Source organism: Tiliqua scincoides, chromosome 2, assembly GCF_035046505.1.
Source record: "Tiliqua scincoides isolate rTilSci1 chromosome 2, rTilSci1.hap2, whole genome shotgun sequence".
NCBI classification, from domain to species: Eukaryota; Metazoa; Chordata; class Lepidosauria; order Squamata; family Scincidae; genus Tiliqua; species Tiliqua scincoides.
In genome coordinates this window covers 53,274,839-53,290,932 of record NC_089822.1, presented here as the reverse complement: position 1 = coordinate 53,290,932, position 16,094 = coordinate 53,274,839, and the positions used below count along the sequence as shown (strand labels likewise).

General features: G+C 41.0%; 1 protein-coding gene across 2 annotated transcripts in view; it reads right to left on the bottom strand.

Moving 5' to 3' along the window:
• Window positions 1-8,861: 8,861 nt before the first annotated feature.
• Window positions 8,862-16,094, bottom strand: part of PRR16 (proline rich 16) — a 152,100-nt gene continuing 144,867 nt past the window's right edge. For both annotated transcript variants that reach the window (XM_066616058.1, XM_066616059.1), the window contains exon 3: window positions 8,862-11,769. The gene's annotated coding sequence lies outside the window, so the exon portion shown is untranslated. The remainder of the gene's footprint in view (window positions 11,770-16,094) is intronic.

Sequence of the window (16,094 nt, the reverse complement as noted above, 5' to 3'; positions counted from 1 at the left end):
TTCAGGGGAGATACGATTATGCAGTCCTGGTAATAATCATTAACTATTAATTGTTGCTAATGTCCCAGCTGAGTGAAGTTGCATTGAGGCACTGGCAAGGTAACTGTGAAGGAAATTATTTGAGCCCCAATGATGGAGTTAGAGTTCTAACACTCATTTATTTTTAATATGTTCAAAGCAGAGTGTAGCATGCGCGTGACTGTCAGATTTTTTATATCTACTGGAAAGGAAAAAAAATCTTAAGCATTGCATTTGCCAATTTGAAATGAAAACCAATCCACGTCTTGGATAATATTGTCTTGCATGACTTACGAATGTACAATCCTCAACACACTTTCACCAACAGAGTCCTGCTAAAATGTCATATATTAAAGGATAACTAACCTAGGGCCCAATCCTATCCAGCATTCCAGCACTGATGCAGCCATGCCATGTGCTGTATCCTGTGGTGAAGCAGCAGACAGGGAGGTCTCCCCAAGGTAAGGGAATGTTTGTTTCCTTACTAGGGGGCTGCATTGCAGCTGTATCAGCTCTGGAAAATTGGATAGGATTGGGCCCCTATTGGGCTACAGATATGGTAAGTAACCAGCCACTGAGCCCAGGGGAAACCCATCCTGCAATCCTTTCAAAGACAAATTTCCAGATTCTGCCCCTAATATTTTGGCCTGAATTTTAAAGTTGTTCTTGGACCCAATGATTAATGTGCACTGCCTGCTCCTGGAGTTCCCCAGTGACAGGAGAGGGTAATCTCAACCTCCCAAACACAAACAGTCTGAACACTTACAGTAGAGGTTCCCAAACTTTCAGGGAAATTTTGGGAATAGGTAAGTGTATGCAGGGAAGGGGAGGGATGGCAATGCAATCACCACAACTGCACCGACACAGGGGAGGAAAGGTTTTTTGTTTTTGTTTTTTAACTTATCTGGGGTTTGCTCTGGCTCTCCAAGGGTCCAGGAAGCCAGCAACCCCCTCTGCAGGCCTCCCCACACCTCTAAACTTTGGTAAATAGAGAAAATAGAGTAAACAGTCTACTTCCAGAAACTAGAAGTGGCTTCTTTTTCTCTGTTTACAGAAGTTTAGAGGTGTGGGGAGGCCTGCAGAGGGGTTCGTTGCCCTCTGGAGAGCTATAGAAACCCCCAAGTAAATTGTAAAAAGCCTTTTCTTCCCACAGTGGTGGGATCGTGGTGATCATGTCATTGCCACCTCTGTTGCCCTGCCTCTTAAGGGGGCAGAGATAGAGGTTCCTTGGCTGGGGCATAGCGATGCCCCAGTTTGGGAACCCCTGGCTTACAGCAAAAGGCTATGCATATCTACTCAGAAGTAAGTTCCACTGAGTTCAAGGGACTTACTCCCAGGTACATTTGCATAGGATTGAAGCCTCACAATGTGAGTGAGGGGACAGGTCAATGGAGTCTCTCCCCATCAGGCAATTAGAAGAATGGAAATGGAATGCTTGTGCTCATACACATCTTTATTTTTTTTGGGGGGGGGGGAAGGGGGGAGATGATAGTGACCTTGTACAGTATCACCCAAACCAACCCATAATCAAAAATATTAGGCCAGTCTTCTCATAGCAGTTCACGTAGGCTCCGATGTTTTCACTAAAGTATATTTTAGGTTTTTGGGGAGAATAAGCACACACCTCAAGGGTTAAAGGAATGATACATGGGGTGGTGAGAAGCAATAACCAGCTTTTTCAGTTTTTATGATAGCTTTTTGAATGTTTGGTGGGAATGTTAAGGAATCCTTAGTACTCAGAGGTTGGGCAAACCACTGGCTTGACCCTCGAGCTCTCTCACTGGGAACTTGACATAGAGCTGCTATTTTTGCCAGCGTATTATTCAGACAGTGTTTTCAAAGGATTTCTTGGTCTTCCTTCAAATAATGGCCTTTAAGACCAACTCAGTCAGCAAAGGATTTCTTGTGAAGTTTCGTGCTGCCTTAAGGTACACCACATGCTGTAACTGGCACACAGATGTCTCTTGTATTGTGTTTAAGGAAAATTACAATCATTGTGGCAGACATATAGTGGTGAATTTTTCTATCTGTTGATATGCTGCAGTCTTGCTGTTCTGTGGGTTATTAAGCTGCTCTCTGCAAATGCCAATTTTCTTAACCACAAGAATATTCCAAACATTTTAATGGTCTTGCTATGGGGTGTTAACCTATTTACAGTGCAATCCTATGCATGTCTACTGAGAAGTAAGTTTCATTGTGTTTAGTGGGGCTTAGTCCCAGGAAAGTGTGCATAGGATTTCAGTCTTAGTTGAAGAAATCACGGTCAGGTTATTTCTTTTGCTACGGTCAGGTTATTTCTTTTGCTACTGCACTCCCTTTCCTTATTTTCTCATTATTTTCCAGATTCAGAATAGCATTAGTGCTTAAAATGCTTAAAACAGTGTTTAAAATACTACACGTGGTTAAAGATTAACATATACACAAGTCCTTTGCTAAATGATTTAAAGCCTTCACTGCCACTCTTTGTAACAATAGCTATAAATCCTTTCAGAACACTGGCATAAAGATTTCACTAAATCCTGAATAAAAATGGTTTTAACTTGTGCATGCAGGAATCCCCACTCTTTAATCCTAGGTTTAGCTAACCCAATCTGAATGGATTAAAATACTATTTACTTCTGAAATCTTTGCAGGAGTAATTGTGGTTGACCGTTCATGCTGACCTTTTTTTTTTTTTAGAAATCCATCCTTTACAGTAGTAGATCCAGAAAGCATGGATAGGATGAGGGCAATTCTTTAGCCACACACATTTTGACTAAATTAATATTTAAGTTTTCAAAAAGTTGACATTCCTCAGCTTCATTATCCCTATAGCTGAAGGTAACCTGTACTGTTGTATACAGGCAAACAAACAATGCTGAAGAAAGATCTTTGAACTGTTTTTTTTTTTTTAAATTAATAAATACCAAGTGATTGTGTGTTCCAAGTCCTTTCTTGATCAGGGCCGCTGAGTTGTGGTTTAGTGTAGTGGGTAACAGACTAGGCTGAGAAGCAGGTCTTTCCAAGTTCAGATCTCACCTCTGCCATGAACTCACTAGCTGGCCATAAGTCAGTGGTTCTCAAACAGTGGGTTGTGACCTGGATCTTGGTGGGTTGCACATTGGCACAACCCAGAAGCTGCAAGGCATTCTGGGCATTATCTGGAAGCCACAAGGCATTCTGGGACACACTGCAGCCACTGTGGCTGACAAAGTGGGTTATGATGGTGAAATGAGAGGGAAGCACTGCTTTAAGCAATCGCTACTTGTCAGTTTCGAAGTTGCAATATGGGGAAGTTGCATCACTTCTCTCTCTTATAGTATTGCTGTAAAGTTAGCATCCAGCTAAAACATGGGAAGCACTTATACACTCAAAATCATTTGTAATGTATTATCACACAAATGATATGTACTACATGTGGTGTTAAATGTGTCATGTAATTTAGAAGCTTGAGTTTCATCTGGAGCAGTAGCCATGATTCAGACCGGGAGCACAGCGCAGAACTTGTGGATATATAACCTGTTACTCCCATGTCATTTGCCTGACACAAATGTCTCACTCAAAGCTGATATTTAACACCAAAAGTGTTTGAAACACTTTTAATAGCAATTAAGTACTAATGAATGCTTTAGCACTGTATCAATTAGCATGATACAGGTTCTTGCTTCAGTTGTTCATTTGCAGCTTATTTTAAGGAAGTGAATTCAGTACAGAGAACAATGGGAATCACCATAAGAAGAAAATAGTACAGTATGTAGGCCTTTTAATATAAGAGAAAAACAGCTTAAATTCTATTACTTGTGTATGCCAGGAGAAAGACTAACTTGGTATCACTCAGATGCATACTAGATCATTGAAAGACCATCTTCCCCCAAACAAATCTGCCTGCCCTGTAATGTTGCATAAGAACATAAGAAACATAAGAGAGTAACTGGCCCTCCTCACCCCAGCAGTGTCTGTTCTAGTGGCTGCCGGCTGGTATTCTTTTGCATCTTTTTAGATTGTGAGCCCTTTTGGGACAGGAAGCCATTTAGTTATTTGATTTTTCTCTGTAAACCGCTTTGTGAATTTTTAGTTGAAAAGCGGTATATAAATACTGTTAATTAATAAATACTGTTAATAATAAGAACAGCCCCACTGGATCAGGCCATAGGCCCATCTAGTCCAGCTTCCTGTATCTCACAGCAACCCACCAAATGCCCCAGGGAGCACACCAGATAACAAGTGACCTGCATCCTGGTGATGATTTGCATGTGTCATCACTTTAAGAAACATTGGTAGTGGTGACTCATGACGGGACCTTTTCTGTTGTGGAGCCTGGACTGTGGAATTCACTCCTGATTGCAGTGATCATGTAGCCTGGTGCCAAGCTCAAAATGATGCCCTGGAAGTGATTTCACAACTGGAAGTGACATCATGCCCGGGCTTTTTAAAAAGTGAAAATTGGACGGAAACCTGCCTCTTCCTCCCAGCAGCTTGCCACCCATTTGCTCTGCCACCTCCCCCCAGTCAGTGGCATAGCTATGGCATCTATCTGCTACCTGGGGTCAAAGATTTTGTTGCCCTCCTCTCCACAGCAAAATCAAATTTACTTAAATTAGTAAATAAATAAAAGTGTTCCTCTTATTGGTTAAAGACACTGTGCTGGATGAAGAGGGATGGTTATTTTTCCCTGGTGAAACATAAGAGGAACACCACTTGAAAAAATGCCTCTTTACCCAGTTAGCAGGGATAACTATTTTATGATACTTGGAAATGAGAGCTGATTCATATTTACACCTTACTGGTTCCATGCTGTATCATAATAACATCTGATTGGCTCTCAGAACAATCAGTATCATAGGTCTGTTTTGAGTTGAAGAAATACACTTTTTGTTCCACAAGGCAGTGGTGTTTTCATTTTTCTGGTTAATTGGCCATAACTTTTGATAGAATACAGATATTCCAATGTGGTTTGGTTCACTGCATTCTGAATTACCTTTCCAATGATATATAATATGATATTATTTGTAAATAGCAAGGTTTTCACAATTTTGGCCGCTAGTGTCAAGCTCAGCTTGTTGCCTCCCTAAAGCTTGTTACCCCGTGCAATTGCTACCCCCTGCACCCCCTTAGCTTTGCCACTGGCTGATTGAATGATTGTCCTTTTTGTGTTGCCATTCTGAAAAGGAGTGAGGACCTTTTCATTCCAGTTAAATTTAATCAATTAATTGTACTGATTTTTTTTTCTGCCTTGAATGTTAGCCCTTGTTACATTGCGGCTGTTCCCCCCCCCCCCGCGCTGTTCTTATTTTATTTGGATTGTGTGTTAGTCTCATTTTATTGCCTTTGTCTTTTTTTTTGTCTTTGTTTATTGTCTTTGAATTAACTTACAGCCCAATCCTATCCAGCTGGAGCACGTTGCAACAGCAGAAGACACTTCGGCTCCCACAAAACGGCTGCTGAGAGCGTATGGAGTGCTGTCAGCAGCCATTTTGAGAGTGCTGCCGTAAGAGGCCAAAGCAGGTACCTCAGCAATGGTGGCAGGCAGGAGAAGATGAAACAGGATGGGGAGATGGAGGAATGGGAGTAGAGAGGCTGCAGGAGGGAGTGGATCCAGTGGCAGTGGCACACACGGGATCTGATCCCCTCTTTTTGCAGCCTCCCTGCCCCTTTCTTCTCCTTGGACTTGTGCCAGCTAAACAGGAGACCCATTGCAGAATGGGAGGCTTATGGGGTGATAAGGGGAAGTAATTCCCCTTTCCCCTCCGAAGCTTCCCAGTTCACTCCCCCCCCCCACTGGATACAGCATGCTCATTTTTGGCACAGCTTCATTGGCCAGAGAGGGAAGTATTTGATGGAATTGGGTCCTTATAACAACAACAACAACAACAGGTATTTATATACCGCCTTTCTTGGTCTTTATTCAAGACTTTATTCAAGGCGGTTTACATAGGCAGGCTTTATTAAATCCCTTATTAAATAGGGATTTTTACAATTTCAAAGAAGGTTCTTTCTTTCAAGAACGACTTCATTCAAGGTGTTTCATTCCGATCTGGCTTCACATTCTGGCCTCCATCCTCCCACGCTCAGAGCAGATGGAATTGCTCGGCTTCAGCTTGTCAGCTGCTCCAAGGTCGCACGGTGCCGGTGGCCTCGAACTGGCGACCTTGTGGATGTTATCTTCAGGCAGACGGAGGCTCTACCCTCTAGACCAGACCTCCTGCCCTTGATCGTGTAAGTTTTCCCACTTGAGTTTTCCCACTGGCTTAGAAAATACTAAGTAGAAATGATTTCAAAGAAATATGCGATGCTTATCTATGTATTTCCAAAATATGTCAAAATGTTCACATGGCATCAATGCAATTGTACTTACATTAGTACTTTGGCAGGAGCAAGCGAGCTTATTTTCCTTGATCTTCTGTTCTCAGGTTGTCAGAATATGTGATGTAAACCAGGTCAAGCTAGGGTATTGGTTCCTCTGGGCAGTGTGCCTTCGCCATACTTTCATTACTGCAAACAAGCTGCTGTTTCTGATAATGTCAGCACCCCAGGCTGTTTTCAAGTGAATGCAATTTTGTAAATATGAAGCCTACTCCACTAAGGGCACGATCCAGCCAAAGAAGCTGAAAATCTCAACTGATAACCAAAGATTAACTTTCTTAGAGCTACTTCACAACTTTTTAAAAAGTTGTATACCTAATAGCCCAATCCTATCCCTCACCACTCCATTTAATGTGGCCGTACTAAAGGAGAGTGTACTGTATGCTATTGGGGGGGGGGGTGATCAGAAGACCAATGAGAAGTGAATTTTTTTTTTACATGTCTCCTGGATAGGCTGATAACCTGTAGGTCTCCTTGGACCCACGCCAGCTTTGTAGCTGACATACATCAGAAGAGAGAAAGGGTACTTGGCTTGTTGGAAAACTGGGAATAGGATCCAACATGGGCCTTTGCCATTGAGAACCACCTCTTCCTGTGCCCTTCTCCACCCCAAAACATCCCCAAATGTCCTCATCCCTGCCCATGACCCGCCCCCTCCATTGCCTTATCTCCTCCTGTGTGGCCTGGGTGGGCGGTTGGTACATTCAGGAAGCCACCTGCTGCCTCCACTGTTGGCCCCCCTGCATTTGGTGATGCTGTATATTCAACAGCAAAACGCTAGTTCTGCTGCCATTGATAGGGTTGGGCCGTAAGATGTTTTAAAGAGTATGCCTAACAATGTAATGAGTGAATGTGACAAATATGTCAGTAAACATATATATCATACAATGTACACTCCTCAGGAAACAGTGATTAACTGTGGCTCCTGACTAAATAAATGGTTTGCTTCTACATAATGTACACTGGTAAACAGTGCATTTTAAGACTTTCCAAAGAAAATGTCAGGATCTGGTAGCAAAAGTCTTTAGAAAGCAAAGCTTTCCTATGTTGAGCTGTTATCCCAAAGGAATATCTTCTTAACATGCAGCATATTAACCTAAATTACTATAATTAACCATATTACAGGGCCCTTATTAGCTATTCTTATACTGCAGTCTAATTAATGGACCTTCAACATTATTTTTATATCTGGGATTCTGCATTTTTAGTGTTGTAAATGCATGATTGGATAAATTTGCTTCATCCTAAATTTCAGTTAAATGTGGAAATGACACACACACACATGCACGCACGCAAACTTAGTGGATTAATTCTAGTGTAACTTCTAGTAGACAGTGGTCACATAGTATTCATACTGAGATCTCTATTGAAATGCTATATAGGCAAATCCAGAACTAATTAAGGGTAGAACATATTGCTGTGATTCAGATTCTCTTTCATTAATTGTTCTGAAAGCATTCATTTATCACTGTATATCAGAACACAGTGAAAATGTACACCCATTGCTCCTTTTAGCTGTCTTCACTAATAGCAGCTCTCCAGAGCTTCATTCATAGCCCTACCAAGTAATGCCAGGGATTGAATGCACAACCCTGTGCCTTGCGGACCACATGCTCTGCCACTGTGAACTTTCCCACAGTGAGCTACCATACACAATTCAACCAAAGTTCTGGTCCAAATCCAAAAGGCTAAGAGTTATTCTAAGATTAGGATATGCAACATCTGGTTAAGTACTTAAGGTTGGTCCTTTCTGGTACCCTCGATACAATAACATGATGTGGGGAATGACACAGAATAAGCACCCTTAATTGCTCCTCTCTAATTTTGGAAGCTCTTTCTTCCAGATGGCCACAAACTCCCTAATTTATGAATGCAAGAGAACAGATTCAAGACACTGTAAGCACAATCTTACACATCCTATGCAAGTCGACTCAAACATTGTATTCAATGGAGCTTACTCCCAAGAAATAGTGTATAGGATTGCACCCCTACATTGTCACTAAATTGACAAAACCATCATACAGCTCAATAATCATGTAAAAATTGTGGCCATATGCAGCAGAATGAAAAAAGAACGGGACCCAAGTCCTATACTATACTACTTGTGACTATGGACTGAAGTTTATCTGAGTGCTGGTACACATTTTAAAAAAGCAAAAATAGATTACATCCCCACTGCACACAAAAAATTAACAATAGGAAGATACGTTTTAGACTAGTCTGCTCTTTGATGTGCTAACTTTTCAAATGCAGGGAGATTATATTATTAACCAATGTAAGCACTGTTATTGCCTCCATCAGCAATCTGGATTGACAATTTTCAGGAAGGGATGTACACACTGTTGAATTGGAGCATAATCTTGCATGACTGCATTGCACTAGTGATTTAAGAGCACTTGGTACCAAAAGGCTCTCTTATGGCCTCTATTTTGGATAAAATTATACACAGGATAGAAAACTCTGGAAAAAGGAAAATATATATATTTTTATTCAAAACACTCTAGCATCAAATCAAACTATAACTTGATAACAAAATACTGCATTGGATGGATACAGTGACTCTTCTTGTTTGCAATGGATGAGATTATCAGACAAACAAGTTCTTTCTCTTTGATATCCCAAATAGTATCAGGTCTTAACAATGGCATCTTTAACAGCACCACATGTTATCATTTGGCAATAAATCCCTGCTATGCAAGAGATACTTGGTATCATGTCTCATGCACAATTTAGGAACCAAACCATATTGAAAGATATTTTAGTTTATGAGAAGCTAAAGCAGGGATGGACAACATATAGTCATATGGCTGCATATAGTTCCCACATTATGTTTTTGCAAAAGTGGACATTTGTTAGAATCCTGAGATTCCCACATTTCATGTAAAAAGAACAAGTAAGCTTCTAGCCCTCATTATTATGAAGAAAATATTGTGATGGCAAAAAATATTAAAGGCTCAAAATACATTTACTGAGAATTCCAAATCTGTTTTCCAAATTAACTTCTAAGGAAGTTTATAGAAGTGAACTTAAATTTTTATTTGACTTGATGTGTGCATAAATCAAATGAAAGGGCCATATCAATCCATTTCTGCCCAGTCCACTGATAAACACATTTGACCCCTGTTGCGTATATGCAGTGTTGGGCAGAAATGGCTTAACCAGAATAATTTAGCTTCAAAATGGCTCTTTTCCACTTTCTATTCTTGTATTGGCAACATTCAGGAATACACATTCGAGAAGAAAGGTATCACTTGTGAAAGTGCTTTAAGCCACAGCAAGACTCAAAAGGGTCGAATCAAAGCTTTTTGCAACAATTCCAGAAGAAGCACAATAAATGCACCATCTCCACTACCTGTGGATTGGGGTTGATCATGTTCATGGAAAGTTCTATGTAAATTAAGGACCTGAGCCAACCAATCTGTATGTGTGGCATTAAATACAGCTCTGTAGCTGTACGTGGACCCTGTACCAGTCAGACCTGTTGGATCAGTGAGAGGAATAAACCATGGCGGGTATATGCTTCAGTTCTAACTAGGGATGTTGCATCACCTGACAGCATCCTGGATTGGAAAAGAGTGGAATAGACCACTGCACATTGGCAATCTACCCAATGTCATCCAGGCTCCCGCTATTTGGTCCAAAGATTGTCCCACACACAAGAACTGACCCATATGCCAATGCCCTGCAGAAGTTGTGAAGGAGGGGAGATTCTCCTACTGCAAAATAGTGACCTGCTATGCAGGTACACACCTAGTGTATACATGGAAGCAAAGGTCCTATTTGTATGCACTGCTCATTTGAGTTGGATAGTAGTACCAACAGCATTATGTACTTGACCCTTGGAATCCTTTTGAACGTGCAGAGGCCAGGTACTGAATCATGCCTATGTTATGTACATGCACACTCATGATCATTTCTGATGTGACTCTCACTGCTGGAAACTCAGTTCATTTCTGGATCAAGCTCTTACATCACAACTTTTAACACAAACTATATTAACTAAATACTTCCTTGGGAATATTAAAATAACCTATATACTGAAATTGAAAATTAAATACAGCCTTTCTGGGTTTCCATACATATTCTTCAGTAGAAATATACTTTATAGTTCTACAAATAACATTTATATTAAAGCTCTCAGTCTGCAAATCATTATGATTTAACATGGCAAAACATGTGTTTTGGTTCTTGTCTTTAAGTCTCCCTTTCTGGTGAAGGAAACTGGAAAGGGGAGAACATGGGTGAACAATGAAAATCAGCAAAAATAAGTGATTGCAAACAATACAAACACCACATTTATTTAGAAAAATAAACTGAAACCGTCTGTTTAGCTGGTACATTTTCCCATGAAGGACAGATAATTGGCTATAAAAATGCAATGTGTCAAATGCGTAGTACAAATGGGATCTTTTTTCCCCTTGTATTAACTGGGAGGATACTGTCAATGCTCATTAAGAACATGTGAGCTATGTAGGTCAATTTCTTCGCTGTTACAATGATAGAAAAATGTATTAAAAATTGGATCCATTCTGAAATCCATGTTAGCCTGTTGATTTATTTAAATTTTCTTCATCTTAAGAAGTGACAATTTTCCTTGTGAGAAGGATTCCAGCTATGAAGGGACAAGAAGGGTGTTACGTTTTCTGCACTTTTAAAATGGATTTTTTTTATTTCCTCTAGAAGCCCCTCAAGATACAACTTCCCGTGGGCAAAAATTTTCATGTGGCCATCTGTGCAAATGATGGCCAACATCATTCCCCTGAATGGAAGTGACAGTGCAAACATTAGAAGTGCATTGAGATGCAATCTGTAACTGCTGAATTATTTGGACAGAGGATAGGAGGGAACATCCTTTCAAGCATTTTACTTCACAGGCCCTCTCTTCTATGGCTTTGAATTTGCACAAGAGACAACAGAGGTCTTCTCTTTCCACACAAGATGGTAATTTTTTGTTGGGAGTAAATACACTGATCTTTTTCTGCAGTCATTTAAATGCTTCATTGAGCTACATATATTTGAACAATTTTTGGACACTGGCTGGACCACATGCCTATTGTTGGCAGTTCTCAATTTCTGATCATTGATTTCCATAATCACAGGCTTAGAACTGGCTGTTCCTGCGATGGGGGCAAGATCTTAACTCCTCTTTTTTCTTCTGTTAGAGTGAATGGTACTTAAGGCTACGGCTTTTGTCAGGATTCAGCTCATTGCTGTCGGGTATGAGGCCGATGGTTTAATGCAGATTACACCAGTCATCAGTTGTGCTGTGGCTCAAGGTTTCCATGCTCTAAGAAGGGTCCTGGTTGTTATAATCAATCTGGCGTGAAAGAAGTTGCCACGTTGAATCTGTCAGGGGAAAAATTGGTAAACATGCCTCCAAAAGTTGGCATTCCTTCCAGCCTGAAGGAGCTGTAAGAAAGAAGAGCAAATAAATTATAAAACATATGTATATACTTACATGCAGCCTATTGAAACATGATCTTCATAGAGGTTACCGGAAAGTGTTGTGGTCTAGAATGGTCAAACTGTAATCCAGACACAAAAAGTAAAGGCTCCAGTTTAGATTTTCAATGGCTTTCATTTAGTTCTGTGGGACAAAGAAAGTGGGTTGTAATCTTGGACACAGTTGGAGCTGAGACAATGCCTTATCATACCGGATGAGGGAAAACTTCGGCCCCTATTCCAATAATAATAATAATAATAATAATAATAATAATAATAATAATAATACAGGTATTTATATACCACCTTTCTTGGTCCTCAGATTTCTCCTCAGACTTTATTCAAGGCAGCTTATATAGGCAGGCTATTTTAACCCCCGTAGGGATTGCTACAATTGAAAGAAGGTTCTATCTTTCCAGAACCACAACATTCAGATGTTTCTTTCTGATCTGGTATCGCATTCTGGCCTCCATCCTCCCACGCTCAGAGCAGATGGAATAACTCAACTCAGCTCAGCTTTGTCAGCTGCTTCAAGGTCGCATGGTGCCGGTGGCCTCGAACTGGCGACCTGCGGATGTTATCTTCAGGCAAACGGAGGCTCTACCCTCTAGACCAGACCTCCTGCCAATGGTGCCCCAAGTTGCATATCTTTACACGCTTCTATACAAGTGAATGACATTCATTTATGTATGAATGAATGAGAAGATAGGAAAATACTGCATGTTGGACAAGACATGCCCACCTGCTACTAACATAAGCCCCATGGGGGAGCTTGCTCCTTCCTTTTAAGGACTTCCTAGAACGCAGGGAAAATGGTTGCTTTCCTCCACTCCCCACAAAACCCAGAGAGCCAGGTGCAAGCAAGAAGAGGCAATCACTGAGTTCCATGGGATGCTAAAAGGATAGTAAAAGGCTTTCAAACCAAAAATCACTCCCCCCAAACTGGTGATTCTCCCCAAGAAAAACAGCCCTTTTGGGGACAACACACTGTTTTGGGGTGTTTGGGGCATGAAAACAGAGGTAGTGGAAAGCATTAACCCCCTGTGTGCTAAACACCTGGCCTAAATTGCCCACCCTAATTGTTCGGGGCTGCTTTTAGTTCTTCCTTAAGCCCATCTTCTAAGGATGAGTTTAATGCATTTGATGCTTTATCTACAGACAAGTATACATAAAGGCAACTAAAATGTTACAAGGCAAATTCTGCAAGATAGTTCTCGTGGCTTTGTCCATAACATCTCAGATCATCCCAAGTGTTATCTAAAACCCATTTCTCTGTTACCAGCAACAAGACTAATTCATATCACAGACTTATCATGGAGATAGGAGCAAGTCTTGAACCCACACCACTGGTCCATACGGACTGACCTAGAGTTTCAACAGCGTATCATATTATACACCTTGAAGTGATGTTGAGGAAACAACTGGAAATGATTTCTGGTTTGTGCCTGTAATAGCTAGTGGTAGTTCCAGGTTGCTTTCACAGGTGTACTGGGGTCTGCAGAAGCCAATGGGTTGGAGTGGGTTGCAGGCATGAACTGGAAGTGGCCTCCAGACATAAGTGGCCTCCAGACACTTCCAGGAATGCTCTGTGGTGTGACATTAAGCTAGGCCTACATAACTTCAACTTAACAAACCAACCACAGTCCAAACAATCATGTATGGCAGCCAGTGAGGGCTCAAGGGCAGAAAAACAAGAGGTTTTCTGGGACTACAAAAACAACAGGGATTGAAATGAACCTGGCAGGCTGCAGTACAAAGTCACTGGGCTGCATTCAGCTTGATGGATCATAAAAATGGTGAGGCCTAAGCTAGATTGAAACAGGCAGTTTATAGTTGCTGAGTGATAATGGAAATGCACACAGGGTCAAAGGCTCCCTTATAATTCACATGTTTCACAACTGAGGCCTGCAAAGAAGCACCATTTAAGGCCAGGTGTGAGGAAATTTCATTGAAGAAAGATGAGTAGACAACTGGTCCATTTGGATATGCCTCCATTGAAAACAATGAAAGTCCATAACTACCTGGAAAAAAGCCTCAAAAGTTAACATTTTATGACCCTAAGGATGGAATTCAACAACATCCTTGAATTCAGTAACATCCAGAAATGTAATGGGGTGTGAAATTTTATTTGTTCTGTTCATATTATATTGCCCACCCTGTCCCCTAAAGCCCACTATAATGGTGGAGTGTTAGACTTGGAGGGAGCTATGCTCGGACATGAAGCTAACCTGAGTTCCTCAGAGACAGTTGTAAAGAGATAAAATTGGAAAATCCATTTATCCCACTCTGAGCTCCTTTTAGGACAAGCAGGAATATAATGAAACACACACACACACACACACACACACACACACACACACACACACACAGACACCACAACTCTGTTTTCTTGAAAACAATCTGCAAACAAGGTCTCATGCCACCCTTATTTCAAAGGTGCAAAGTTTACACTTTTTATTAGATTGCTACAGCTTCTGACTGTGTGAGTTCAGAATGCAAAAGTACATTCTTTATGATTCGCTTATTATCATCAATAATGAATATTCTGTAATTGGAGCTTCATTAGAAATTCTGTTGATGCAAGGAGCCAAGAGAGAATCCATAGTGCTGCCCTGCAGCTATATTGGTTCTTTGTTTCTACCTGGGGGCGGGGGATGTTTAAAAAGGTAGCAGTGTCTTTTTTTCTTCAATAAAGTTGGGTACTTGTGTTATATGAACAGGGATTTTAAAGTTCAATATAAACAATCATTTCTGTTTTCTATTTCCAGTCTTCAAAGAATATTAATATTAAAAAAGTGTATTTTTGCCTAGTCTTGACCACAGGATATAATGAAATTCTCCCTGAAGTTTCTCAAATTACATCCCTATATTTATTTATACATGCTTTAAGGTACTAATGTTTGTTCCATCTATAGAAAGTATCATTTCCTTCGTCATGACTGCTGCCTATTTATAAATATACAAGCTTATCTGTAGATGTTCTGCGTCATGCTATTCCCATTACATAAGTAACTCCCATCTAGTTCCTGTTATATACAAATGTGTGAATTCATACTCTGTGAAGAACCAGATGCTTGCCTGACACCCACTCTTCTACACAATATGCAGCATAGTGAGACTGAATTACAGATAATACCAAGGCAAAGCCCTACAATCCCAAAAATCTGAGTGAAATTAATGGAAACCCTAAGTCAGGGGTGTCAAACTTGCTTCATACCGAGGGCCGAATAGCATTCATGATGCCTGCTGAGGGCTGGAAGTGATGTCATTAAACAGGTCATAACCAAAAATAAGCACTTTTTTCTTATTTAGGAACTCATTAACTGCAAACAACGGAAGAGAAAATACACAAATCTTGATCATATTTCAAGATATGAGAGAGGCCAATTTTCATGAGGGCTGCCCTTTCAGCAGTAAGATATTAGCACTGCTCAGCAGCTGAGAGCCTGAGGGTCGGATAGAAAGCTTTCGCGGGCCGCATCCGGCCCCCGGGCCTTATGTTTGACACCCCTGGCCTAAGTCCTTCCAAGTGGTAAGTGCAAGAACTATTATGCCAAATACGAGTATTTTTTTTAAATCATAGGCCACAAAGTTGTTTGCAATTTGCCCAGGTCCAGTGCAATTAGAAAGGGAATTAAGTCCGGCAGTGCTCTCTCTCAACAGTGATGCTACTCATGTGTTCTAATCACCATCAGAAACCCTGCTCCAGCTGCAGCCACTGAACAGGATGTGGCAGGTGGCAACAATTTCATTGCATGTCTACCCAATGCACCTTCCTTGCTCTCTCTTAAGACATTCAGTCAAGAACTGGTTTTTTAAAAGTTGAATAGTTTCATGGACCCCTGATTTATTGCTGGATTTCTTTGTTCAATCTCCAAGTGTTTCTTTGCCTATTTAATTTTAAGTTTCCTCATGCATATTATGCATGCACATCATGGATTTCGGTGGTTGAATATCCATGGTTCTCAAACTCCTCGGGAATTTGAGACCCGATGAAAGTGTGCTCAGTGGAAGGGTTAAGGCAGTGATATGATCCCCAGGAATGCACTGCTACCAGGGATGGGAGGGGTTTTTTTTTAAACTTACTTCCAGCCAGCACTGAAGTCCTGCGGGGGTCCGGGAAGCCCTCTGCAGGGCTCCCCTCACCTCCTAACATGTAAAAATAACAAAAAAAACGCATTTCCAGTTTCCTGATGAAAACCGTAAGTATCCATTTTTTGTTTTTGGATGTTCAGAGGCACGGGGAGTGTTGTAGATGTCTCCCTGGATCCCCACCCCCCAGATCTCCAGCA